At 41.8% G+C, this 25981-nt stretch overlaps 1 protein-coding gene across 13 annotated transcripts in view; it reads left to right on the top strand.

Annotated features, from left to right (window-relative positions):
- Nucleotides 1–25981, top strand: part of gtdc1 (glycosyltransferase-like domain containing 1) — a 197051-nt gene that overhangs the window by 30777 nt on the left and 140293 nt on the right. For 9 of the 13 annotated variants that reach the window (XR_009655337.1, XM_060929252.1, XM_060929248.1 and 6 more), the window contains exon 2: nucleotides 24817–24882. The exons of 2 other annotated variants lie outside the window; for them this stretch is intronic. The gene's annotated coding sequence lies outside the window, so the exon portion shown is untranslated. Of the gene's footprint in view, nucleotides 1–22291; nucleotides 22429–24816; nucleotides 24883–25981 lie in introns of those variants that run through there. 2 more of the 13 variants (XM_060929242.1, XM_060929245.1) reach the window with 2 other exon arrangements.

Genomic DNA, 25981 nt, shown 5'->3' with positions numbered 1-25981 from the left:
CTGTGCGATAATGGGAAAAAATGAATATCCCGATACATTTTTCTCCATTTCACGATATACGATATATATCTCGATATATTTAAATCTCCTCTAAAGGACCCCATGAAATCTAACTTTTTACTGTTTTCACTACAATCCCTGCAGATTAAATAACATAACATTCTTGGTTAACTTTACAGGTGGTTTTCAACAACACATTTTACATTTTCATGTTGGTGATTAATCACAATTGAATTGAAATAAGACTATTTTTATTCAACGAAGACGTGGCACAAACTGCAAAAACAATCTTGAAAATTGCAACAAAGGGGCAACCAGGCTTTTAGGCAGGATTTTTTTTTAGGGAGTCTAACTTTTTTGCAGGTGTCACTGTATGTGGCGAGGTGTAGCGGCGCGTTGAGCGCCGCTGGCACGAGTGTTTTAGGGGGTTCCGGGGGTACTCCCCCGGAAAATTTTGAAATTTCTAATGCTAGCCGCTTCAAAGCCGCTAGCGTCCAAAGATTTAGTATAACAAAGAAAAAAACACACAGGAAATATGGCTAAGTCTTCAAACATTATAATGGTATTCGTTTTTTCAATAGAAACCCATTAATTACAAAGCTAGAAGGTAAAAACCAAGGTACTAAAAATTTACATTTAGGTATGAAAAACCTTCAAATTGTTCTCACCTTTGAAATGCATGCAACACACAATAACTTTTCAGGTAGAATGACCCCAGTACTAATTCTAAACATTTCTATCTTGGTGGAATTGAGCAGCGCCCTATGGTGGCTGAGATATGACGAATGTGACAACCATAACTTGTGACAACCAACCCCGGTCATCCCTATTTATTCATGCAAGAAACCTGGCTGTCTAGTTATGGGATTGTGATAGTTTTTTGACATTCCAAGCCTATCAACAGTTACAGAAGAAAAAAAAAACTTACATGAGTTCTCTTCTGAAAGAAGTTGGAAATCGTTGTTTGCCTTCCTCTTTTCTTCATTTTCTTCCTGTCATGCCCAAAAAACTCAGAAAAATCTATCTTCTATCTTCCTTACCAAATATCCCACGTGTTCGTCCTTTTCACGTGCGTTCTTTGGAATCCCAGCATCCTTTAGAACGTGTCGTATTTGATTATTGTTTAGCCTACTAGAAATACTACCCGCCGGCTCGACTACCACACTCTCCACTACGTAGCCTGTAATGTTGGGAAAATCTGCATGAAAATGTGTTATTTACTGTTAAAAGGATTTATTCGGGATAAATAACATGTCAGGTAAGGCCGGTTTTCTATAGACTACATTCCACATTTAGCTGCGGCAATATAGTCTACGGCTATATTGTCTGGATATTTATGCCAGTGTCTCCTAGGCATACATCTTTTCCCCCTCTGCTCTGGGAACGCATATTACAAGTGCTTTGTACACCAAATTTATTTAATAACCCATTTATTTATAACGAGGGCTCTCACAATTTTGAAATTAGTGCAGCCATAGAAACGCGTGTTTCTGTAGCTCTGCGGCGGGTGCCTATATTTTGTACTCTGGGCTCGTGCTGTTGCTATGGTAACCCTGGGCGTCTTCGGGAAAGACAGCTGTCAAAGCGAGACTTCTGAAATTTCCAAAATGGCGGTGTCAACAAAGCTTGTAGATCCTCGGAAAGCTCAGACTCGGCGATTTTTTAACATATTCAGCTAAGTTACCGGACATAACACGGGCGGAAATATTAGGGCGTCTTTAGGGCGTCGTACTAAAAAGTAGGGCGTCCAATTTCTTGTTTTTTTCAGTACAGGGCGTCGAAAAGACGCCCAGACGCCCCTCTATCTAAAAGCCTGGGGGCAACACAATACAGAGCTGCTCAGAGCTCGAACCAATAAAGCGCAAGCTCAACACTGAGAAAGACATTTAGCCTAAATAAGAAAAGTGCTCATTCATTAAATTATTAAAAAAAAAAATAGATCTCCAAGCTATTAACCTGACTACTGAGAACCACTGGAACATTCACAATGGAGCGCTTGCATGTGACGTCACATCCGATCCAGATTGTAAACAGACGCCACCTTGTCGGTCAAACGCCATGTTTCCGCCTTCTACTTCTGCTACTACCTTTTCTTCTGGAAAACACAATTCTACTACAACGTCAACTCCACTGAAAATCAATAAAACATAAGACGAGTGGAATCCTGTGTCCGAGTCCTTCCCTTTCAAGTGTGGGAAACCCATGATGCTCACATACACTTGACAGTAGGCTGCCACGGGACCCTGACAGGCGTGCAAAATGGATTGCTGCTATCAGGTATACCATATATACAGTAATAGTGATAGACTACAAGCTCTCCCTACCTGTGCACGTTTTTTATGTTTTTTGTGTGTATTTTTGCGTGTTGTTCGTCTGTACCGGACTTCAATATCCACTACAACCGTATGGACTTACTGGACATTGGTTTCCAGCAGAAAATGACGGTTTGTAGCGATTTCCATCGCATGCACAACATTCCGGACGAGATAGCGAGACCAGCGGGGTCTCAATACTTAAGTGACTTACCCGTCCAATGAGGATTGTTATTTTCTTGTTTACAAGATGCCACATCTGAGTCGCTGACAAATCTTGAATTTCTGTAAAGATAACTGTCCAGAGATTTATAAGCACGCAATGCTTCACCACTGAACAGCGAGGGAAAGTTAATGAGGTAATTATACACGTCTGGGTATTCCACCTCCGGCAGTTGAATATCCACTGACACGGTCGTGAAAACTCCGTCCGGTAAGCCATAAGGGCCACTAATCTGTAGATCGTTTATTTTAGACATATATCTAGTTATCTGTTCATTAGAAAAATGAGCCGTGTAGTCCGTCGGTTGAAATTGATCCATTTTGTACACGAGTGCAGCAGTATTCAGCTGTGTTTTTTACCGACAAGATGGCGGCTGTTTACATTCCGGTCACGTGACTGCAAGAGGTCTATAGAGAGAGAAATTGAGGGAGAGAAGAGAGAGATCTGCAAAACATCATTTTTCTCTTTGCACACTTTTGAACTGAATGTTTTCTGGCTCTGCCTCTCAGATGTGTATAATTCCGGCTGCTGCCTTTCGTGATGACAGGTTTTTTTTGCACACTTTACAAACTGGCATTTGCTGCTCCACGTCCTCCTTGCGATATCCAAAAAATGCCACATGACTGACCCCTTACTAGTTCTTTTAGGAACCAATTCGTCCGCTTCCATTTTTAATTTGTCGCTGAAATTGACAGAGCTTACACGGTAGCTAATGTAGCTAATGCAACACCAGCGATTGCACGAACTGAGTCAGCGCTGTAAACCGGAACCAGGAAATCTTCCCGCCGGCAGTGTTGCCAGATACTGCTGACGTTTTCCAGCCCAAAATATGTTCAAAACCCGCCAAAACGCACTTAAAACCGCCCAATCTGGCAACACAACCGAAACTAGAAAATCTTCCCGGAAGTTCCTTTCAGCACCGAGATGTCGCCCGGGATTGGTTGGCGAGTGCGTGACATTATTGTTTTCTTTACCCTTAGGCAGCCTCTCACGTTACTGCCTGAGGGACAGGGAGAAAACCACCGGGAAATGTTTTAAACAAACACGAAACGAACGCAAGTCGGAAGAGGACCATAAAATACACGATAGTTACGATATAATAATTTTATGTATCGCACACAGAATTTTCGGCGATATATCGAGTGTATTCGATATATCGCACTAGCCTGGGCCCGCCCATCCTAAGTGTGACGCAACACGAGGGCCTGTTGCGAGCTTAGTCTGGCAAGGCAAGCTATCTCCAGCTCTTCCAAGCTCCCGAAAAATCGGGAGCCAATCAACTTTGAGCATCTCCAACGGCCCTGGGTAGAGGCGTGTTCAAGGCAGTGACGTAGTAGAACTGCAACCGGAAGCCATAGATTGTTTACAGAATCTATGCCGGAAGCGCTTCATTCACTAGAAACATTACGAACATGGAGCAGCGGCAAGCCTTTGACACAGCGGTAGATGCTGTATTGAAAGCATTCAACGGGAAGTTCTCATTGAAAACGGAGCCCTGGAGGTATTTATCTTCTTCCTGTTACTCAAGCAGTTTCCGTCGCGCCACATACGTCAGAGGAAAGAGTGATGTGATTGGTTTAAGCTTCGTCACAGCCTTTTCTGGCTTCGACCAGTAGCAAACTGAGGCATTTCAGGGAGGCGGGTCAACACGCCTTTGGGAAACGGTTGGGCTTAATATCTTTGCCAGACCAAATGCTCGCAGAGCTTTGAAGTCGCGTTAGCCAGACTAATATCGCACAGCCCTAACGAAGCAATCGTTTTCTGTATGATTTTATCCGTCTCTCATATCGGAATTTTGGCCCACTCTTCTTGACAACATTGCTTCAGTTCATTCATGTTTGGGGCATTTGTTTATGCACAGCTCTCTTAAGGTCCCGCCACGGCATTTCAGTTGGGTTGAGGTCTGGACTTTGACTTGGCCATTCCAACACCTCGATTCTTTTCTTTTTCAGCCATTCTGCTGTAGATTTGCTGGTGTGCTTGGGATCATCGTCCTGTTGCGTGACCCAATTGCGGCCAAGCTTTAGCTGTTGGACAGATGGCCTTACATTTGCCTCTAGAATACTTTGGTATACAGAGGAGTTCATGGTTGACTCGATGACTGCAAGGTGCCCAGGCCTTGTGGCTGCAAAACAAGCCCAAATCATCACCCCTCCACCACCGTTCTTGATGAGGTGTTTGTGCTGATATGCTGTGTTTGGTATTCACCAGACATGGCGCTGTGCATCATGGCCAAACATTTCCACTTTGGTCTCATCTGTCCAAAGCCAAAATTGCTTCTCTAAGATCATTGCTGATGTCTTTCCTCCTTGTCATTGTGTTAACGCACACCCGAGTGCTCCAGACCAGCAAACCGCCAAAACTTCTGCTTTGAAAGAGGTGGCCACACTTGCTGATGATCAATTCTTCAAATTCATTTCATCAGCAACACCTGGCTGCTAATTGCCTTCATAATTTCTATGGAAGCGGTCAGGGTGTACTTAATTTTTCACACACTGCTACTGCATTTTTGGCTTACTTTGTGTTAAATAAATAATGACAGGGTGAATATATCATGTATTATTGGTCATCTGAGGTTGTATTTGCCTAATTTTAAGACCTGGTAAGGACCAGATGATTTTTTTTTAAATTATTTCCTGACACTTAAAACCTAGACTTGAAAGAGGGTGTACTTTCTTTTTCACACGACTGTACACTGTTACTGATCAGTTTACCTCGTCACTGTTCTCACCCTGAAGTTGATGATTTTCCTTTCACAGAACACCCCAGAGTGTGTTATTCCTCTCATCACACAGCAATTACAATTTATGTATTAAAATGATACATGGTGCTTTTTGACCTGTGCATAGCGACATTTAATCTTCTAAAACGTCCACAAACCTCGTCACCGCCTTCGTGCTGAGCGTACCAGCTTTAAACAGTCGTTTCTTCGGCGTGTCTGACAGTTAATAACATGGACAATGCAGCTCGTTGTCGCCGAGACGCCGCAAACGAAGATTCACACGAAGCTGAAACAATGCGTAACTAGGAAAAGCACGGACACTGGAGACTCCTTCCATCAACGTTCAATAAACTTCACCAAAGTTCTCCAGTTAGGTTGCGATCATGTGGAGTGGAGAGTCCACGCTTTCACAAGCCCCTACGAATGAGCTGTTGGATTTCAAGGCTTGACGTAAACGGTTGTCCGACTGTCCGGGACAACCAAGTTTTTGGTCCGGGCAAGTTAATTCCGCATTTGTCTGTCCGCCAGGACGAGTTGAATATTTGTTGAAAATCATCTTTAGTGTCGAAATTATTCAAGAGTTACATCAATAAAGTTCCAGCAAAACCAGTTCAATTCCCTCAGTGATCCGGCCGCGTTACTGTTTAGGAAATTCCACGGAAGCCGACTACAGCAGGTGCGTGTGGAAAAATAGCCATGTCGTAATATCTAATTATAGATTATTAGACTTCATCGAAATCAGAGAAATGGTGATCAAATACCTCAATAAAATCAATACCTGTGGTGAATCTTCATTTCAGTGTGTTTTTCTTTTGTATGGCTCACATCTACCATCACACACGTCGTAAAAAAAATTTCTTGGGGATTTTCCGACCGTACCGAACTCACTCACGGTTTGTTTTCATTCACAACGTGATTCTGTCCTCCTTATCATATCCACCTCGTTTTCTTTAAATTAATTTATACTTCAAGCTTTAACTTTATTTCCTCCAGAAGCTTTGAATTTGGTTGAGTCGAACTCTTAAAACTGCAGAACAGGGAATGGGTTAGAACAACACGCGCACCATAATGGGGCTTCGGATAGTTTCTGTTTATTGTTGCAGTTAAAGTTTGAGTTTTCAGGGGTGTTCACATGGCACATATTTGCATCGATGCTGCACCGATGTCTTTTGTTGCGATATATCTTACACCGGTGTAAATTTTGTGGAGCGTTCACACGTCACAAACCTGCTTACTAGAGAGAAGCGTGTTAGCACCGGTGCAGCCCCACTTGCAGTTTTTGCGACCGTGCTATACGATAGTAATAATGCGGAAATGAAATATGCGCATGCGTGAAAATGTACTTCCTTTTCCCGGTTGTCATGGCATCACCAAGTGCCGGGAAAACAACTTGGATGAAGACACCAGTGTTGCCAGATACTGCTGACGTTTTCCAGCCCAAAATATGTTCAAATCCGCCGAAATGCACTTAAAACCGCCCAATCTGGCAACACTGGAAGACACGCAGTTCTGTTGTTGTTGATATTCGCCATTTTGGAAGCGCAAAATACCAGGATGCAAATTATGCAATGCCCGTATGTAATCAACTCTCGTCACGCGTAGCGAGTCTACCCCTGTAGCGTTCAGACGTCCCATTTTATATCGGTGCTGCCCCGCAAACTAGCATTTACTCCGGAGTAAATTTCTTAAACCCCCTCCCGAGCAGGGTTAGATTTGCACCGGTTTAAGCAGCTTTCTGGGGCGACACCGGTATAACTTTGTACCGTGTGAACGCTCTACCGGGGCAGCCCCGGTGATACACCGGAGTAAAAGCTGCCATGTGAACACCCCTTTATTGAAAAATTATCAATCATGAAAGAATAATGATGATCATAACCAGACCTGCTTTATGATCAACTCGGTTAATCCTTTCACTGAACTAGTAAATACATAGGAATAAAAAGGTTATGGTCAGGACGAGCGAATTAAAAAGTTGATGTCGAGCCCTGGATTAAAAAAACAACAAAAAACCATCTTCGAATGAGCTCATGACGATAAAATGCGAGAGCTGCTGTGATGGAACATTAATCCGCAATTCGAGTCGAGAACGCAACAGCGCTGTGGAACGGAACTTGAACACTAGGGCTGTAACGATACACCCAACTCACGATTCGATTCGTTTCGCGATTTTTGACCCACGATTCGATACGCCCACGATTTTTTTTTAAATGTTTTTTTAAAGTAGTAAATTTGACTTATTAACATTTACTTACTTACATTAACTATTTAATAACAAATAATTCAGACCACTGCAGAGAATGAGTAATATGTATGCATAAATGAACAAATGTAAATCCAAAGACTGTTTTATTTCTCAAAATAATACTGTTGAGCCGGAAGCTCTGTTTCTTTCGGTTCTGAAAAAGTCATTTTTCCAAATCGTGTAAATCCATTAAGATTTTTTTTTTTTGGGGGGGGGGCTCTCTCACTGTCTCACTCTCATAGGGCCAATGATTTTCTGTGATCGCGGAAAACAGATGGAAATTACGGAATTTTTATGGTGAAACATTGCTCGCGTGTCAAAATGTAACTGCCGCAGAAGGCTTCCGCCCAAGCAGACATGCCTTCAGTGTTGCCAGATATTGCTAACGTTTTCCACCCCAAAATATGTTCAAAACCAGCCAAAAAGCACCTAAACCCGCCCAATCTGGCAACACTGCATGCCTGCAAGTGATTGTGATTGGCTTGTGGCACACCTAGCCAGCCAATGAGCTGCTCGTTTACAGATTCGCTCCCCGCGTCGCAACCAGAATGGCGACCGCTTAAAAGAAATGAACGCTCTGCCAGTGGCGAGTGTGGACGTTGCGTGACTCGCAGAAGATTGTCGCAGGTCGGCGAAAAAACGACTTACTAATAGATATAAAAAAATAAAAGTAATTTAAGTAAGTTTAAAATGTAATTTAAATAAAAAGTAAAGTATTCATAAATTGAAGTTTGGAAGCGCCTCTGTTTTTGGGCTGAGGAGAAGTTTGAAAGGGTGTACCGCGATTCTGCCTTCTTGTATCGCGACACGGATCGTGGCTCTGCGTATCGCGATTTCGATTTCGATACGCATATCGTTACAGCCCTATTGAACACGAACCCGTGCTATACGGATACGCTCAGTGTGTGAATGGTACGAGTTGTGATTGTTGTTTATTTTGCGATGAAACATATTGTTTGTTGGTTTTGTGTTGTAGGTATTAATTGCGATTTAATACATGATGTTGGGAAACTCATTACCCAGCACACAGGGTGCTTTAGGCGTGTGTGTGTTTTTACTTCTCCTTATTCTTCAAGTGTAATTTTGCGTTATGAGCCTCTGCTTCACTTGACCGCGGGGGAGTGTTTAATCAGATCTATCATTCAAGCTGGATTAACCCTCCAGAAAGACCATATCACTTTAGGCCTCCTCAAGCCTTATCACACTCCGTTGTGGATGATGAGACACACACACAGTCTAAAGACATCTATGAATGGCTGGAGGCTGTTAAAATGAGGTGTTGAACGCTAGCTGGCACACTCCAGTGCACCATGGTGGTTTTTTACGCTTGTCGCCGGGCAGCGCCACGCTCACCATACTGCTTATAGAGCCCCGACACACTCGCTCCCGCTGATAGGTTTAATCGGGCATGATCAGTGCAGATCATGTTATGTTATGTGATGTGATGTGATGCGATGTTCCAGAGTGTCTGCCCTGTACATGTGTCAGCCATGTTCTCTGAGTTCTTCCACCCCACCCCCCCAAGGCTCCGACCGTCAAAACTCTATCGTCTTCCTCTCATGTTCTCCGAGCTTACATTTCATCCAGATTCGAGAGTACCTCGTCTCACGCTCCAGGTGACTCCAACTATCCAGTCCATACAAACAAATGATTCGTTTTTACAGCCGTTTTTGTTGTTAAGTCTCTGGGATATGATGTTGATATCAGGTCGAATAACATCACAATGCGTCTTTGCGTTCTGACGGGTTGTAGATCAACACTTTTTAATTAAGCCCGAATGAGAGGCGGAGCGACTTTGCTCAAGGAGCACGGAGCGGCTTTTTAGAAACGCTCAGCATCGTGACAGTGTAACACATGCTAGCAGCCCATAATTGTTTTTTTTTTTTTTTTAATGTATTCTCTCAAAAGAATGATCATTAAAACGGCTCTTGGTGAGGCTGAACCGGAATACGTGAGCAGTACCGGAGGTACCGTTTAAGCAGGGAGTGGAAATTACAACCGCTCCACTCCATTCACATCCTATGCTTGAAGTTCATTTTAAAGGTGCCCTTCCACCAAAAACGTTTAATACTGGCTCTTTTTGAAATACCATAGTTCACTCCGAGTTGCGTATGCATGCTGCATGTGAAAATGTAATTCTACTCCCATTCCCTGTATTAGCTTATGAAAGAAAATAGTCGGAAAAACGAGCGAATCAGAAAAAGCCCTACGAACTTACGTAAGTTCGAAAGTTAGTAGTCATGGCCTCGCCCACCTTGGCTTGCGACCGCCCACGGGAAGAAAGTTCGGATTTAAGCGCGAGGAGAGAGAGCAGAGCCCATCTTGTCAGTTGCTAACGAAGAGGACCTAACAGCGAGTTGAAAACATGGCTGAACAAGTTCGTGCCTGTGTTACAGTATTTGTGGCAGTAACACATCAACGTTGCATTTCTTGCCCAAGATAGAAGAGCTGAAGAAGAACTGGTTGGAATTTATCTTTGGAGCACCACCAGCGAAGTATAATGCAGCGTTAGTACTGTGTTCTGATCATTTCAACCACAGTGACTTTTCAAACTTCGGTGCCTTCAGTAGTGGTTTTGCTTCGAGGTTGTTTTTAATCCCTGGATCTGTGCCGTCAAGACGATCGACCACCAGCTCACAAGCTGGAAGTAAAACACGAACTTTTTGTTCGAAGGTTTTTATTACAAAATAGCATGTTCATATTCTCCACGTTAGCATGCATGACATGGTCACAAGCTAGGCAGGGATGAGAGTTTCCCGCTTTTTCTGAGTAAAAAAATGAGCTTTTTATATTATGCCAAATCCGTAGAGAATTTTTTTATTAATTTCGGGGGGTTGGGGTATGTTCCTTCATGCTGTTCAAACTTTATTAACTCCAGCGATGTTTACACATTATTTGTAAGTCGCCATCTTTAGTCTCGTTTAAATCTCGTTGAATGTGATGTGAAATTCGTGTTCTCTACATTGTTATTGGTCAAAACGTCAACGTCGAGACAATAGCCAATCAAAACAGTTTTTACAAAGACGCCCACATCCACTTGTTCTGACCCACTGGAGGTAGCGTCACAGTGCTGTTAGCCAATCAGAGGTAACACGTTTACATGTCATGAATATTAATGAGTAAGAGCTGAAATCCTGTCGTTCTCCCGCCACCCACTCCTCCACCAAACTAGAACAGCCTGAAAAAGGAGAACCACAGCATTTTTTTCACCAAAACCGGCTCACAGGGCATTCATTCATACTAGAGACTACCGCACAATTAATGAAAAAAACGATGCAATGAGACCTTTAAAAAAAAAAAGCATCTTGGCGTGGCATGGTGGTGTAGTGGTTAGCATTGTCGCCTCATAGCAAGAAGGTTCTGGGTTCGAGCCCAGCGGCTCTGTGCGGAGTTTGCATGTTCTGCCCGTGTCTGCGTGGGTTTCCTTCGGGTGCTCCGGTTTCCCCCACAGTCCAAAGACATGGAGGTTGGTGGCTCTAAATTGACCGTAGGTGTGAATGTGAGTGTGAATGGTTGTTTGTCTCTATGTGTCAGCCCTGCGATGACCTAGCAACTTATCACCCCACCTCTTGCCTCATAGTCAGCTGGGATAGGCTCCAGCTTGCCTGCAGCCCTGCACAGGATAAGCGGCTACAGATAATGGATGAATGGATGGAGATACAGCTTGGTGTGATGCTTATAAACTGCTCTTTACTGATGATCACATGGTGGAAAGGAACACTGGAGACTCCTTCCAAAACTGTTAAATGCCTCCTTAGAAAAAACCCAAACTTCACAATGTTAATAATTACACGTTTATGTGCCATGCAAGTGTCTAGGTTTCCACACCATACAGTACGATTTCAAATCGTAGGGCCATGGATTGATATTTGATGATACCACTTCACTTCAGGAGTCAGCGATATGACAAAAATATCATATGAAAATTCAGTACTTTCCAAAAATGCATTATATGCAGCGAGGTCCGCAAATCTGATTCCCGAGTTTGTAATTGTTATTAAAAAAAGATAACGTAGAAGAATATATCACGATACCCATGATTTATCCAAAAAGCCCAAATGCCACTGAATCTTTATTTATTTATCTTAAAAAAAAAAAAGTTTAGGCAGCTTGGTATCGGACCACTAAGGTGCTGCCTGATCCATAATGCACCGAGCCCCAATGGCTCCTCCTGCAGGTGATGGAGCCACAGAAGGGTGGACCCAAGTGGCTCTTTCAGACTGAGCCCTGCTGGTCCCCATGAGTCAAGACTTGACCACTGGGAGCTCACAGATAAGCCCCTTCCCCAGGCCTGTCTCCAGGGTGGGGGCCCAGTATCCCTGTTCTGGGCGAGGTTTCATGCTTTGAAATCCTTGCCTCAAGTGGAGGAGTTCAAGTATCTCGGGTCTTGTTCACGAGTGAGGGAAGAATGGAGTGGGAGATTGACAGACGGTCGAAGCAGATGCTGTACCAGTCTGTTGTGGTGAAGGGCCAAAAGGCAAAGCTCTCGAATGACTGGTTGATCTATGTTCCTACCTTCACCTATGGTGACGAGTTGAGGATAGTGACTGAAAGAACAAGAGCATGGATACAAGAGGCAAAAATTAGCTCTCTCTAAAAGAGGAGTTTGGACATTCTGGAGGGGCTCAGAGTAGAGCCTCTGCTCCTCCACATCAAAAGGAGCCAGCTGAGGTGGTTCTGTCAAGGATGCCTTCTGGATGCATCCCCATTTGGGACCCCGGGGCAGACCCACACAGGACATGCTGGGTGGAGAGATTACATCACTCCGCTGGCTTGGGAATGCCTCGATGCCCCCCCTCCCCTGGACACAGATACTCCCGTCGCCACTGTGGATCTTTGCAGCTCCTTCAGTGTTATCTTATCTTTGGTGTCTTTGTTGCATCTCTGATTAATGCCCTCCTTATGCAGATAACAAACACTCTGACCTGGCCCCATCACACTGGGGCCCTTGTAAAGAGGGCTCAGAAGCGCATGCACTTTCTGTGCCAGATGAAGAAGGCACATCCCCCCTCCAATTCTCACCACTTTCTACAGAGGCACTATAGAGAGCATACTGACTTGCTGCATCTCTGTCTGGTCAGGAGCCTGCAGGGGCTCCGACTGGAAGTCCCTGCAGAGAGTGGTGAAGACAGCGGAGAAAATCATCAGGACTTCACTTCCTCCGATACAGGATATTGCAGAAAAACGTTGCCTGACCAGGGCTCGCAACACCATCAGGGACACCTCCCACCCCCACTATGGACTGTTCTCGCTGCTGGTTTCTGGAAAGAGGCTATGCAGCCTCCAGAGTAGAACAGCCAGGTTCTACAACAGCTTTTTCCCACGTCATAAGACTGTTGAACCGAATTAATCCCCCCTCCCACCTAGGCAATATACTTTATATTCAGGCAATACACTTTATATTGTATATAGGACTTTACACACAGTTTTCTCATATTTATTTATTTATTTCAGGTAATATACACTACCGTTCAAAAGTTTGGGGTCACTTTGAAATGTCCTTATTTTTGAAAGAAAAGCACTGTTCTTTTCAGTGAAGATCACTTTAAACTAATCAGAAATCCACTCTATACATTGCTAATGTGGTAAATGACTATTCTAGCTGCAAATGTCTGGTTTTTGGTGCAATATCTCCATAGGTGTATAGAGGCCCATTTCCAGCAACTCTCACTCCAGTGTTCTAATGGTACAATGTGTTTGCTCATTGCCTCAGAAGGCTAATGGATGATTAGAAAACCCTTGTACAATCATGTTAGCACAGCTGAAAACAGTTGAGCTCTTTAGAGAAGCTATAAAACTGACCTTCCTTTGAGCAGATTGAGTTTCTGGAGCATCACATTTGTGGGGTCGATTAAATGCTCAAAATGGCCAGAAAAATGTCTTGATGATATTTTCTATTTATTTTACAACTTATGGTGGTAAATAAAAGTGTGACTTTTCATGGAAAACACAAAATTGTTTGGGTGAGCCCAAACTTTTGAATGGTAGTGGACTCGCTGCTGTTTCGTTCTGCACTACACTGAGCCAAAGCAACGAAATCTCATTCTGATGTGTATCGTTTGATGCAAATCTGAATGACAATAAAGAAAGTCGAAACACTATACACATTGCCCGGTCTGTGAGTTTTGGTGGGTTGTCTTCTCGTCAGGTTTGCAGTGGTACCATGTTCTTTCCATTTTGCTATAATGGATTTAATGGTGCTCCCTGGGATATTTTTTATAACCCAACCCTGATCCATACTTCTCCACAACTTTGTCTCTGACCTGTTTGGAGGCTCCTTGGTTTTCATGTTGCTTGCTTAGTAGTGTTGCAGAGTCAGGGTCCTTCCAGAACAGGTTGATTTATACAGACATCATGTGACAGATCATGTGACACTTTGATTGCACACCGGTGGATCTTAATCAACTAATTATGTGACTTATGAAGTGAATTGGTTGGACCAGCTCTTATTTAGGGGTTTCATATGAAAGGGGGTGAATACCTATGCACACTCCAGATTTCTGTTTTTTCATCTTAATTATTGTTTGTGTCACAATAATAAAAAAAAAGAAAAAAAAAACAATTTGTATCTTTAAAGTTGTCGGCATGTTCTGTAAATTAAATGGTGCTAACCCCCCCAAACATCCATTTTAATTCCAGCTTGTAATGCGACAAAACAGGGCGGCACGGTGGTGTAGTGGTTAGCGCTGTCGCCTCACAGCAAGAAGGTCCTGGGTTCGAGCCCCGGGGCCGGCGAGGGCCTTTCTGTGTGGAGTTTGCATGTTCTCCCCGTGTCCGCGTGGGTTTCGTCCGGGTGCTCCGGTTTCCCCCACAGTCCAAAGACATGCAGGTTAGGTTAACTGGTGACTCTAAATTGACCGTAGGTGTGAATGTGAGTGTGAATGATTGTCTGTGTCTATGTGTCAGCCCTGTGATGACCTGGCGACTTGTCCAGGGTGTACCCCGCCTTTCGCCCATAGTTAGCTGGGATAGGCTCCAGCTTGCCTGCGACCCTGTAGAAGGATAAAGCGGCTAGAGATAATGAGATGAGATGAATGCGACAAAACAGGACAAACACAAAGGGGGATGAATACTTTTGCACTGTAGCCTCTGACTGGATTTGCATGAATACTTTTGCACTTTTGCACTGTAGCCTCTGACTGGATTTGTGATCAATGTTGAGAATCTTGGGCAGGCTATTAGAGAAGAGTAATGCTTCAGAGTTCCAGGTAAATCACCTTGCTAGCCTGTTAAATTATTCACACATTACTTTCAAATTTAAAAGATATATATGTATGTTATTTAGCAGCTGGGAGGTCCGTATGGTGAAATACCGTGACCGAGGTTTTGAAAGTACTGAGCGAGGCCCTCTGGGCCGAGGTCAGTATTCAAGGCCGAGGTCACGGTATTTCATCACACGGACCGACCTTAAGCTGGTAAATAATATATATTTTTTCTTTACCAGATTCTAACAGAAAATGAGAGCGCCCGAAAGGGAAAACCGAGCCGAGCCGCCATTTTGAATCCTCATTCACGGCTGTAATGCAAATGGCTTCCTCCTCAGTATACAAGTGCACTTCCATAGCAGGAAAAAACTACATTTTGCCGCCTATGTAGTCCCCTATTTATACAAATAGGAGTCATTCAGGATTCAGCCATGTTTTTGCTCAGCGTTAGCAACAGTTAGAGGTTTTTAACTTTCTCCTGAAATGTTTTCTTTTATTTCTTCTTCCTCAGGGTAGTAAAACTCGCTTTCGCTGTGAACACTGTCGTTATCGCTATCCATGCTGTAAAATTAATGCTATTCTCCTGAGAAATGCGAAAATTAATGTTGACAAAAATTGCTACTATGTTTCTTGTTGTGAACGAGCGAGTTGCCAGAGGTCCGTAACTGGGGTCCGTACCGTAGGATACGGACCCGCTCGCCAGCCAGTCAGAGCGCAGGATTTGATGGAAACCGGACCGCGAAAAAAATAATAATTGTTTTCACACATCAATTGATTTTCATTGATTCTGAACCAGTTGTAATCCTAACATGCTCAGTTTATGGTTATTACCTTGATTGATTTATTTCAAATGTTGGCTTTTAAATCAATGTGTCAATCCAAATCATTGGCTCCTTCCACCCTTACAAGTGTGTTAGTTGTTACTATGGAAATAATAAAGTAAGCTTGTTTTCTTTTTTTTTTCCCAGTGCAGCTGTTCAAGAACTTAAACCAGTGTTTGTCAATCAATGGGCCATAGCCCATTAGTGGGCCATGAAGCGTCATCTAGTGGGCCGCGAATTCTTTTAAAGTTTGAAGCCAAATAGTAAATAGTTCAGGATGTCGTAGTGTCCCAAATTGGGTAGCTGGTTTGCCTTACAGTTTTCAAGTGGAATAAATACATTTGTGGGTAAATTAAGAAGAACAAGCCTTTATTTTTGTCACATTCCTCCTCTACATTTAACCCGTGCGTGCACACACAGGCACAGAGACAGAGAGAGCGCACACGCAGAATAAACAAATACGTTTGTGGGTAAATTATATGGATCTGTGATGCCTGCTGGAAGAGAAGAGCAGGGAGGATTGAGAATCGAGTGACTGTGGTTTGTTTACAACTGATACTAAAACTTGTATCGCCCTAGCGACCTTCTCAAAGACGCGGACAAAAAACCCAGAAATTCCTCCTTACCTGGGCAAAAACGATACAGGATTTATCTTGTAGTATCCTGATCCCCAGATCTTTAACCCAGCCACATATTAAAAGTTGTTCTCCTCCATGCTCTTCCAGGTTTTCATCTGCATGTCCGTGTAGAACGATGTCTGCAGCACCAGGTAGTCTGAGATGTCGGGGAACTCAACGGCTGGATCATTTTCCAACTCGTAATGAATGAATGACTTTATTTAAACACGATAAGTTGATCAGCAGAGCTGGTGGGGTCGAGCGTGTACAGATACAAATAATTACAAATACAAAAGACTAAAAATATACACAGTCTTTAAAAAACCCTTTAAAATCTTTAATCCCTTTTGACTGAGAATGACCTGCATGCAAGGTTTGGCTTCTGGTACGTCCATACAGTTTTAAATAAATAAAACCTACGTTAAAATAAAAAAATATATATATTGCATTTATTTAATTCCTGGGCTTCCATCTGTAACAGGGAGTGATGTTGCGTCCCATTAATACACTTTACTAGAGTTGAGCCGGATACTCAGGGTAAAGGGTAAAGCACTTTTGCCGAGTACGAGTATTATACGAGTAATACGAGTCAATATCTGTGCTCGGACTGAATAAAAATCCTCACACAGCGTCACAGCGCCCCTCCCCTACACACACCGCTCTGCTCACTCACACAGAGAACAGCGCTCTGTCTCTCCGGTTCGCGGCTCTTTTCCATTAACGTTTCGGGTTTCTTCAGCTTCAAGTTTGTTTTTATTTCAGTTTGTACTTACTTATAACCAGTAGAGTTCTGGTAAACGTGGGTTTGTTCAGACGTGGTGCTTGGTAGAAAGCGACTCGCGTTGCGTCTGCCTGTCGGAGATTTTTTTTCTTTTTTTAACCGTCGGTTAAAAACAGTTTTTTTTTTTTTTACTTCATGCATTGAGTGTCTGACACTTTCTTGCTGTAATTCATGTAAAAATAAAGGTAGTAGTGGTATAAGTATTACAAATTAAGCTACACTCTCTCTCTCTGCTGGTCGTCAGAGTTTTTTTTTTCTTTTTAAACCGTCAGTTGGCTCTAACCAGTTTTATTTTACTTCACGCACTGAGTGTCTGACACTTTCTAGGTAGTAGTGGTATAAATAATATTACAAATTAAGCTACACACACACACACACACACACACACACACACACACACACCTGGTGTGGAAATAAATTACATTTCATTTCATAATTGCAACCGCATGTGTTGTATTCATTGTTGCGAAGCTTGTTCTGTAAATAGTTCGTTTGCGTTCGTGATCAAAACCACTGATCTGCAGCTCGATGCTGACTCTGTCCTGTAAATAGTTTTCTAATCAGCAATAAATATAACAATTTCTGATCAACCCATATCAATTGCATGCTTAAAATAACATACTGGTTAAAGCCCCGCCCGTTTCAAGACAACCAGACCCACTTCCGGGTTAAACCCCACCCACTTCCGGGTTAGGCCCTGCCCACTCCGAGTGCGGATACGGATACAGATAATTCATCTGGGTAACAGATACAGATAATGCTGTACTCGCTCATCCCTATACTTTACACTAGATGACTAGATTTTAACAGAATAGATGAGCCAAAACAATCGGGGATCTTTTTTAACGGGCCCCGACTCATTACAAGTATGAATAGGTGGGCCGTAAAGCAGAAAAGGTTGAGAACCCCTGCACGAAACAACACTGTCTGCTCAATCAGAATCAACGATCCGTCCTCCTTTATTTTGTCTTTTGTTCTTGTTTGAACAATTAATTGTTTGTGAACTCTAGACATCATTGGTCGTGTGGTGGTCCTGGCAGTGCGGTGCTGTACAGGGCTCTACATTAACTTTTGAAATCACTTGTCCTGTCGGGCAAGTTGAAAGGAAATTTACTTGTCCGAATGTGAAGTTGACTTGTCCGAAGAAAAATTTGAGAAAACAAAACACAAAAACTATTTGTAATCAACTAATTTCACCAGAATTACTTGAACACAATCTATTCACTGCAGAAAAACTTGGACTCCATCAATCATTCATTTATTTATGAGAAATTGAAAACCAGAAAATTAAAATTATACAGTATATTTTCATTTTTAAATGATTAACTTTGAATATATATCCTCCACTGATTAATTGTTGTTGTCTAATTATTCATTGTGGCTCCTGTATGGTATTTAATGGTTGCGATGAAAGTTGCGGTGTTTTTTAGGTTTTTGTTGCGATGACATTGCGGGAGGAAGTGAAAGTTGCGAGAAATTGTTGCGATTTTCTCTTTTTGTGATTAAAATTGAGTGATATGTTAAATATTAAGTTATTACTGAAAAAGTATTGATTAAAAAAACAAAGACACTGAGAAATGGTCCTATAAACAACTTTACCAATATAAAAGATTACCAGGACTACAAAAATGCAGAAAAATTGGCTTTACTTATCCAAATGCACCTGTTGGTTCAAAAGTTAAAGTGCAGAGAACCTCACAGCACAACATGAAGTTACCTTAAAATATAATATAAATGCCTCAGCTTTCATGTAAGAAAAAAAAACTATTAATACTAGTACTGTGTGCAGGCAGTCTCTCCTGAAGACTAAATTAAACAATAATTATAAACTAATAAAATAAATGGCTCAGGCTTCATAGAAGAAAAAAAAAACAATTTGAACAGAATCTCACAGTATGATGCTGAAGCTGCCTAAACAATGGAAAATAAAATACCATTTTGGCAAAAATGTTGGCATCCATTAATTTATTGTATTAAGTAAAAAATAATGTAAAGTGCGCACAGTCCTTCACTGTAAACATAACACACTTTCAGTAACAGAATTTAAGCCCATATAAACACTGACTCGCACATGCTGCTTCTCTTGAATGTATACACGGAAGTAAGGCGGAAGGTAGTTTGTCGACATCACCTCAAGACGACGCCAAAGATTGGTCAAATTTGCGGGAAAGTTGCAGTGATTGGATATAATTGCAACACCGCCCTGAATTCGCGGGGATTGGTTGAATTTGCGTTGAAGTTGCAAATCGCAACATCGCGAAATCCTGGAGGGTCTGGTAAACGACCGTTTACTTTTCAGCTCAAATGCACGAAGCGGTATTGGCCGGTTTCGCAAGTGGAATATTGTGCATGCACACATCGCTCTTTCCGAAGAGAAACATCCGGCGATTCATCAAAACAATATGTCGAGTGAGGTGCTTCGGAAATCATTTGAATAAACTGATACATTTGATATGTAACCCGAATATCAGCGTATTTTGGCACTTGTCTGATCGGACAAGTAACTGAGACGATGAACTTGTCCGACATAAAGGATCACTTGTCCCGGACAAGCGGACAACCATTAATGTTGAGCCCTGCTGTAGTCACAAAAGTGTTCCGGATTTTCCCAGAATTCCGGATTTTTAGATTTTCATGAAAATTCCTCCGGATTTTTCCCGCTAATGACGAAATACCCGGAAATCCGGATATTTGACAAAACTCTTGACAATCTCCGGTTTTCAAATGGAGAAATTTATTTTTCGGATTTTTTGCGTTCTTAGACGCGGCGTAATCCTTCGCATCGTCCTTGCCTGGGCGCGGTCCTTAAATAGCCCAAACATAGTTCATTGATTAAAGACAGGTGTTCTTTGTTCAGGTGCACGTGCTAAAGCGCGCAGGATTGACACCGTTCTGCGCAAGCGCAACACGATCGCACTAGAAAGCACGGTCAAGCTGCCAGTGTCGCTGCAGTCTTTTTAGTCGCAAATTACGAGTATTTTCTCGTGTTAATAATTCACCATGTCAAAACAAGCAAAACTTTCCTCCTTCTTTCGACGGGAAGAGAAGTAAGCAATTTATTATAATTTTTTTTCCATCAAAGTTGCATTTTGTGGTTTCGAAGCTAAGTTTTAGTGCCGTTTCTAGAACACAACATCAAGAAAACGTGGAAGAAACAGCAATAATGGAAGAGCCGGTTTCTAAGCTGCCTAAAACTAGCAATGGTGATTATTTTTTGGTACATAATTTACTCAGGCTGCCAGTCAGTGTGAGACACACACACACACACACCCTACGCCCCTGATTTATATGAGTAATTTGGTATTCATTGGTGTGTTTAAATTTACAGACAATACGAACTAATGTAAACAATTGGCTTCAACTCGCATAAATATGAATCGGAAATGTTTAGTTCACTTTAGCTTCTGCAAACGCACGACTCGACTAAAAGATTGATAAACGAGGCTCAACGTCCCCAACATTGAAACCTGAAAGCTTTAGAAACTCTAACAGACCTTTACTTTTTAACAGGACTGGTTTGGGATTTTGCTGAGTTTACCTTCAACTGTCTGATTTTTTTTTTTTTTCAAAGTAATGAACTGCGTAGCAGGAAAATCACCGCGTTTTCTAAACGCACTCCTGAAAATTACTCATTAACTCAGGGAATTAAATTTGATGTTTTTGACATGTTAATCTAGCCTGGCAAGCCAGACTAAATGTGAATATTTAGTCTGGCCTCGATCCGTAGACGTTTCCGAAGTGGGTAGGAGGAACAAACCGCTGTCTTTCAAACTGTCTCTGTGCGTATAGGCCAACGCTCTGACCAATCAGCACAACAGTGACGTAGTCAGAGCGACAGAAAGCAGTGGGGGAGACCTTGAAATTAAATAATTTTTCAAAATGCGTATTAATTAATAAACAGGTTCTAGATATTAAGAAGTTTGGAGATAATGACCATAAGTTTGGAGTCTGTACCACATACACATTTTTTTCCAAGTGTTTTTCAAGAGTTTAAATTTAAAATAACGGGAAAATAAGAAACAATCAAAAAGTAATGTTTCAAAGCTGTTTATTAATTCTTCGTACTGCACAAACTAGCCCCATCCTTTTGGCTACGAGCGGAGCCAGCTGGTAGATCAGACTTTTGCCATAGCCGGTCGGCAAAACAGCGAAAACGTCCTTCTTGAAAAGGAATGAGCGGAGAGCCTCTTCCTGCTCATGTTTCAACGAAAACTCCAAGTCTAATTCTTCTAAAACTGATTCCAAAGCGGAGTCAAACGCGCGCTGTTCACTAGCCGTAGCCATCTTTCCTGCTGCGCTTTCTCCAGCGTCACGCAGCCTCGTCGTCACTCCTGCAAAAGCCCGCCCAAAGAATCCAAACAAAAACCTTGCGTTGTGATTGGCGGGCACGATTTGATGCCCGGGGTGTTTTTGTTTATATGGTGCGAGGCTAGACCCATTCGCTAGGCAAAAAATATTTTTGGCCGCTAGGCGGTTGGGTCTAGTTTACTAGGCTAATGTTAATCATTAATGTACATGAAAGAAAAAGGCTTAAAAGTGATAACTTGTTTTAGTGAGAATAAGTACTAAAATGCACTAGAATGCAGGGTTTTGCGTGTTATGTTATTAAAATATTTTCGGTGGACGTTGCCCCGCCCCAATCTTAGTTTGACTTTCAAAAGTTCGGGGTTTTTTTTTCTTTGCGCCACTTTCATCTCTAGGTGCTGGCAGTTTGTTACCAAATGCAGATCCTGTCGTCTGTCATATTGTAAAAGTGGTGTGACGATTCTTTTAAGTTACTCTCATTTATCAAAAGAAAACCTTTAACCTCCTAAGGCCCAAGCTGTTTTTTTACATGCATTTTTTTTATTTCTCTTTGCTATTTGGGCTTATTAGAACCTGATTAGAATAAAAACTAAGCATCATCTTTTGATAAGATGCACTTTTAGAGAAAAAGTATGTCCACATATGTGGATTCTTGTTCCGAATTTCTAAAAAGTGCTGTCCACGCATGTGACCGCTAAGCCCTAGGAGGTTAAATTAGCAAATAATAAAAATTCTCGAGAAATGTGGTATACCTATAAAGCGATGGAACACTCGCACTGCACGAAATGGAGATTATGTAGAAAAATGATTCACTTTTGTGGTACCTACTGGCAATAAACAATGCAAAGTAATCGAAAAAATTAATCAAGCTTTCATCTGACTCATCATCGCATACAATATTCCATACACGCTTCAAACAGTGTACAGTAACTGATTTATAATGAACGTAAAGGCTATAGAGATGAGTATTACAACTCTGTTTGAATATCACAGCTGCATTGTGAAGTCTCCTGTCAAGGCTGTTGCTGTCAGCCTCGAGCTCTCAGTCTTGCGTTGAAGTGATCGGAGCGGTTGCGCTGAGGCAATCGTTAGAGAGAAGTTCAGAAATGATTCAGCAGTCACGGTGAGGCATGATGGTGCTGCTTTAGATGGCTTGAGCTCTGGTACCGCGGGGTTTCCCTCTCACATCAGCGCGTGTGGGTAAGAGCTCTGACGTTAACCCCTCACTTTCCTCTCTCCATTTTGAGGTCTTAATGTTTGTTCTGTCCTACCTGTATAAGATGTTAAAGGTAACTGCGTGGCGTAAGCGGGGAAAAGCCCACTAGCTTTATCTGCACAGCAATTTGGAAAACCCCAAAGAATTACGATTTTCTCGGTATCTTGTCTTCGAGTTATTGCTATAGCAGACCACTCAGTGTAAGTGGAAATAATGCTGTGTTTGTTTGTAGTTCTAGTGTTTTTTTTTTTTTTTCCCCTTCTAGGTTTGTGATTGTCTTGTTTCGGCAGTCGGGGATTATATGTTAGTTTGCTCGAAGAAATTTTTTTTTTTTCAGAGAAATGGTGTTTGAGGTTAGACAGAGCAAGGAAAAGCCATCAAAGTGCAATTAAACGATAAATGACGAATTGTCCGATATTTTTTACGACACATGGCTAGAAAATGCTTTGGTCCTGACTATAAAAATGTACATTTTCAAATAGGAGAAAGAACACTTTTTTTTCTCTCTTTCTAGCTTGCACTGCATTTAAAAAAAATATATACTAGTGCATCTCAGAAAATTAGAATACCATGAAAAAGTTCCTTTTTTTCATAATTTAATTCAAAAAGGTAAACTTTCATATATTCTATATTCATTACATGTAAAGTGAAATATTTAAAGCCTTTTTGTTTTAATTTTGATGATTATGGCTTACAGCTCATGAAAATCAGAAATCCAGTATCTCAAATTATTAGAATATTCCCTAAGATCAATCAAAAAAAGGATTTACAATACAGAAATGTCCAACTTCTGAAAAGTATATTCATTTATACACTCAATACTTGGTTGGGGCTCCTTTACGGTACCATGAATTACTGTATCAATGCGGTGTGGCATGGAGGTGATCAGTCTGTGGCACTGCTGAGGTGTTATTGAAGCCCAGGTTGCTTTGATAGTGGCCTTCAGCATATCTGTATTTTTGGGTCGGGTGTTTCTCATCTTCCTCTTGACAATACCCCGTAGATTCTCTATGGGGTTCAGGTCAGGCAAGTTGGCTGGCCAATCAAACACAGTAATATCATGGTCAGCAAACCATTTGGTAGTAGTTTTGGCACTGTGGGTAGGTGCTAAGTCCTGCTGGAAAAGGAAATCAGCATCTCCAAAAAGCTCGTCAGCAGATGGAAGCATGAAGTGCTCTAAAATCTCCTGGTAGATGGCTGTGTTGACTTTGGACTTGATAAAATACAGTGGACCAACACCAGCAGATGACATGGCACCCCGAATCATCACAGACTGTGGAAACTTCACACTGGCCTTCAAACACCTTGGATTCTGTGCCTCTCCACTCTTCCTCCAGACTCTAGAACCGTGATTTCCAAATTAAATGCAAAATGTACTTTCATCTGAAAAGAGGACTTTGGACCACTGAGCAACAGTCCATTTCTTTCTCTCCTTAGCCCAGATAAGACACTTCTGACATTGTCTCTGGCTCAGGAGTAGCTTGATATTAGGAATGCGAAAGTTGTATGCCCTTTCTTGAAGATGTCTGTTCGTGATGGGTCTAGATACACTGACACCAGCCTCAGTCCACTCCTTGTGAAGCTCTCCCAAGTTCTTGAATCAACTTTTCTTGACAATCCACTCAAGACTGCGGCCATCCCTGTTGCTTGCGCACCTTTTCCAGCCACCCTTTTCAGCAATGACCTTTTGTGGCTTACCCTCCTTGTGGAGGGCACCAGTGATCATCTTCTGGACAACAGTCAAGTCAGCAGTCTTCCCCATGATTGTGGTTGTGTGTACTGAACTAGACCGAGAGATACACTGTGTTCATACTGTTTTACTCAAACTCGAAATGAAATATTCTAATATTTTGAGATTTTTTTTATGTTTTTGTACTGTATGCCATACTGATTAAAATCAAAATTAAAATAGAAAAATGCTTGAAACATTTTAGTTTATGTGTAATGAGTCTATAATATATAACATTTTCACTTTCTTAAATAACTGATGGAAAATATTGAACTTTTTCACAATATTCTAATTTTTTGAGATGCACTAGTATATTAAGGCAACATTTAATAAAAATAATAATAATATGTGACCGTCGTTTATTTGACTCGGCCTGAAATAGCACGGATGGCAAGCAACAACAAAAACGTTCGAAAAAAATATCGTTTGCAATATACAATAGGTTACGACAAGTGATACACAGCCGGCTCACGAGCACGTTGTCCTCCAGTCCCATCGATCGACGGTATATCGTCGAAATGGCCAGAAGTGTCACTTTTCCATGATGCATAGCCTGTTTGTGCGATAAATATCACTGTGTCAGCATTTCATTTCCAGCTGTTGATATCATGTTTTTGATTATACGCCTCATTCTGCTTTCCAGTTATGACTTAACCCTTCGTTTCACATGGCAGCCTTGAGCTTCACAAACGACGGGAAAGTACTGCAAGTAGGCGAAAAATTTTTTTCTTTTCTTTCTGTCTCTCTCGAATACAGCCTTTAATGGCATCCCACTTATTATTCCCTCATCACTTTATAGGCCTCGCACTCGTCATGTCTCATTACTCATTACAGTATTTCCATCAATATCAAATAATACGAATAATTCACTTTTTTTTGGGACATTTTGTTTATTACAACCCCAATTCCAAAAAAGTTGGGACAAAGTACAAATTGTAAATAAAAACGGAATGCAATGATGTGGAAGTTTCAAAATTCCATATTTTATTCAGAATAGAACATAGATGACATATCAAATGTTTAAACTGAGAAAATGTATCATTTAAAGAGAAAAATTAGGTGATTTTAAATTTCATGACAACAACACATCTCAAAAAAGTTGGGACAAGGCCATGTTTCCCACTGTGAGACATCCCCTTTTCTCTTTACAACAGTCTGTAAACGTCTGGGGACTGAGGAGACAAGTTGCTCAAGTTTAGGGATAGGAATGTTAACCCATTCTTGTCTAATGTAGGATTCTAGTTGCTCAACTGTCTTAGGTCTTTTTTGTCGTATCTTCCGTTTTATGATGCGCCAAATGTTTCTATGTGTGAAAGATCTGGACTGCAGGCTGGCCAGTTCAGTACCCGGACCCTTCTTCTACGCAGCCATGATGCTGTAATTGATGCAGTATGTGGTTTGGCATTGTCATGTTGGAAAATGCAAGGTCTTCCCTGAAAGAGACGTCGTCTGGATGGGAGCATATGTTGCTCTAGAACCTGGATATTACTTTCAGCATTGATGGTGTCTTTCCAGATGTGTAAGCTGCCCATGCCACACACACTAATGCAACCCCATACCATCAGAGATGCAGGCTTCTGAACTGAGCGCTGATAACAACTTGGGTCGTCCTTCTCCTCTTTAGTCCGAATGACACGGCGTCCCTGATTTCCATAAAGAACTTCACATTTTGATTCGTCTGACCACAGAACAGTTTTCCACTTTGCCATTTTCACACTTTCGACATTTGATATGTTGTCTGTGTTCTATTGTGAATACAATATCAGTTTTTGAGATTTGTAAATTATTGCATTCCGTTTTTATTTACA

Source organism: Neoarius graeffei, chromosome 9 (assembly GCF_027579695.1).
Source record: "Neoarius graeffei isolate fNeoGra1 chromosome 9, fNeoGra1.pri, whole genome shotgun sequence".
Lineage (NCBI taxonomy): Eukaryota > Metazoa > Chordata > Actinopteri > Siluriformes > Ariidae > Neoarius > Neoarius graeffei.
This window is presented reverse-complemented; position numbering and strand designations above follow the sequence as displayed.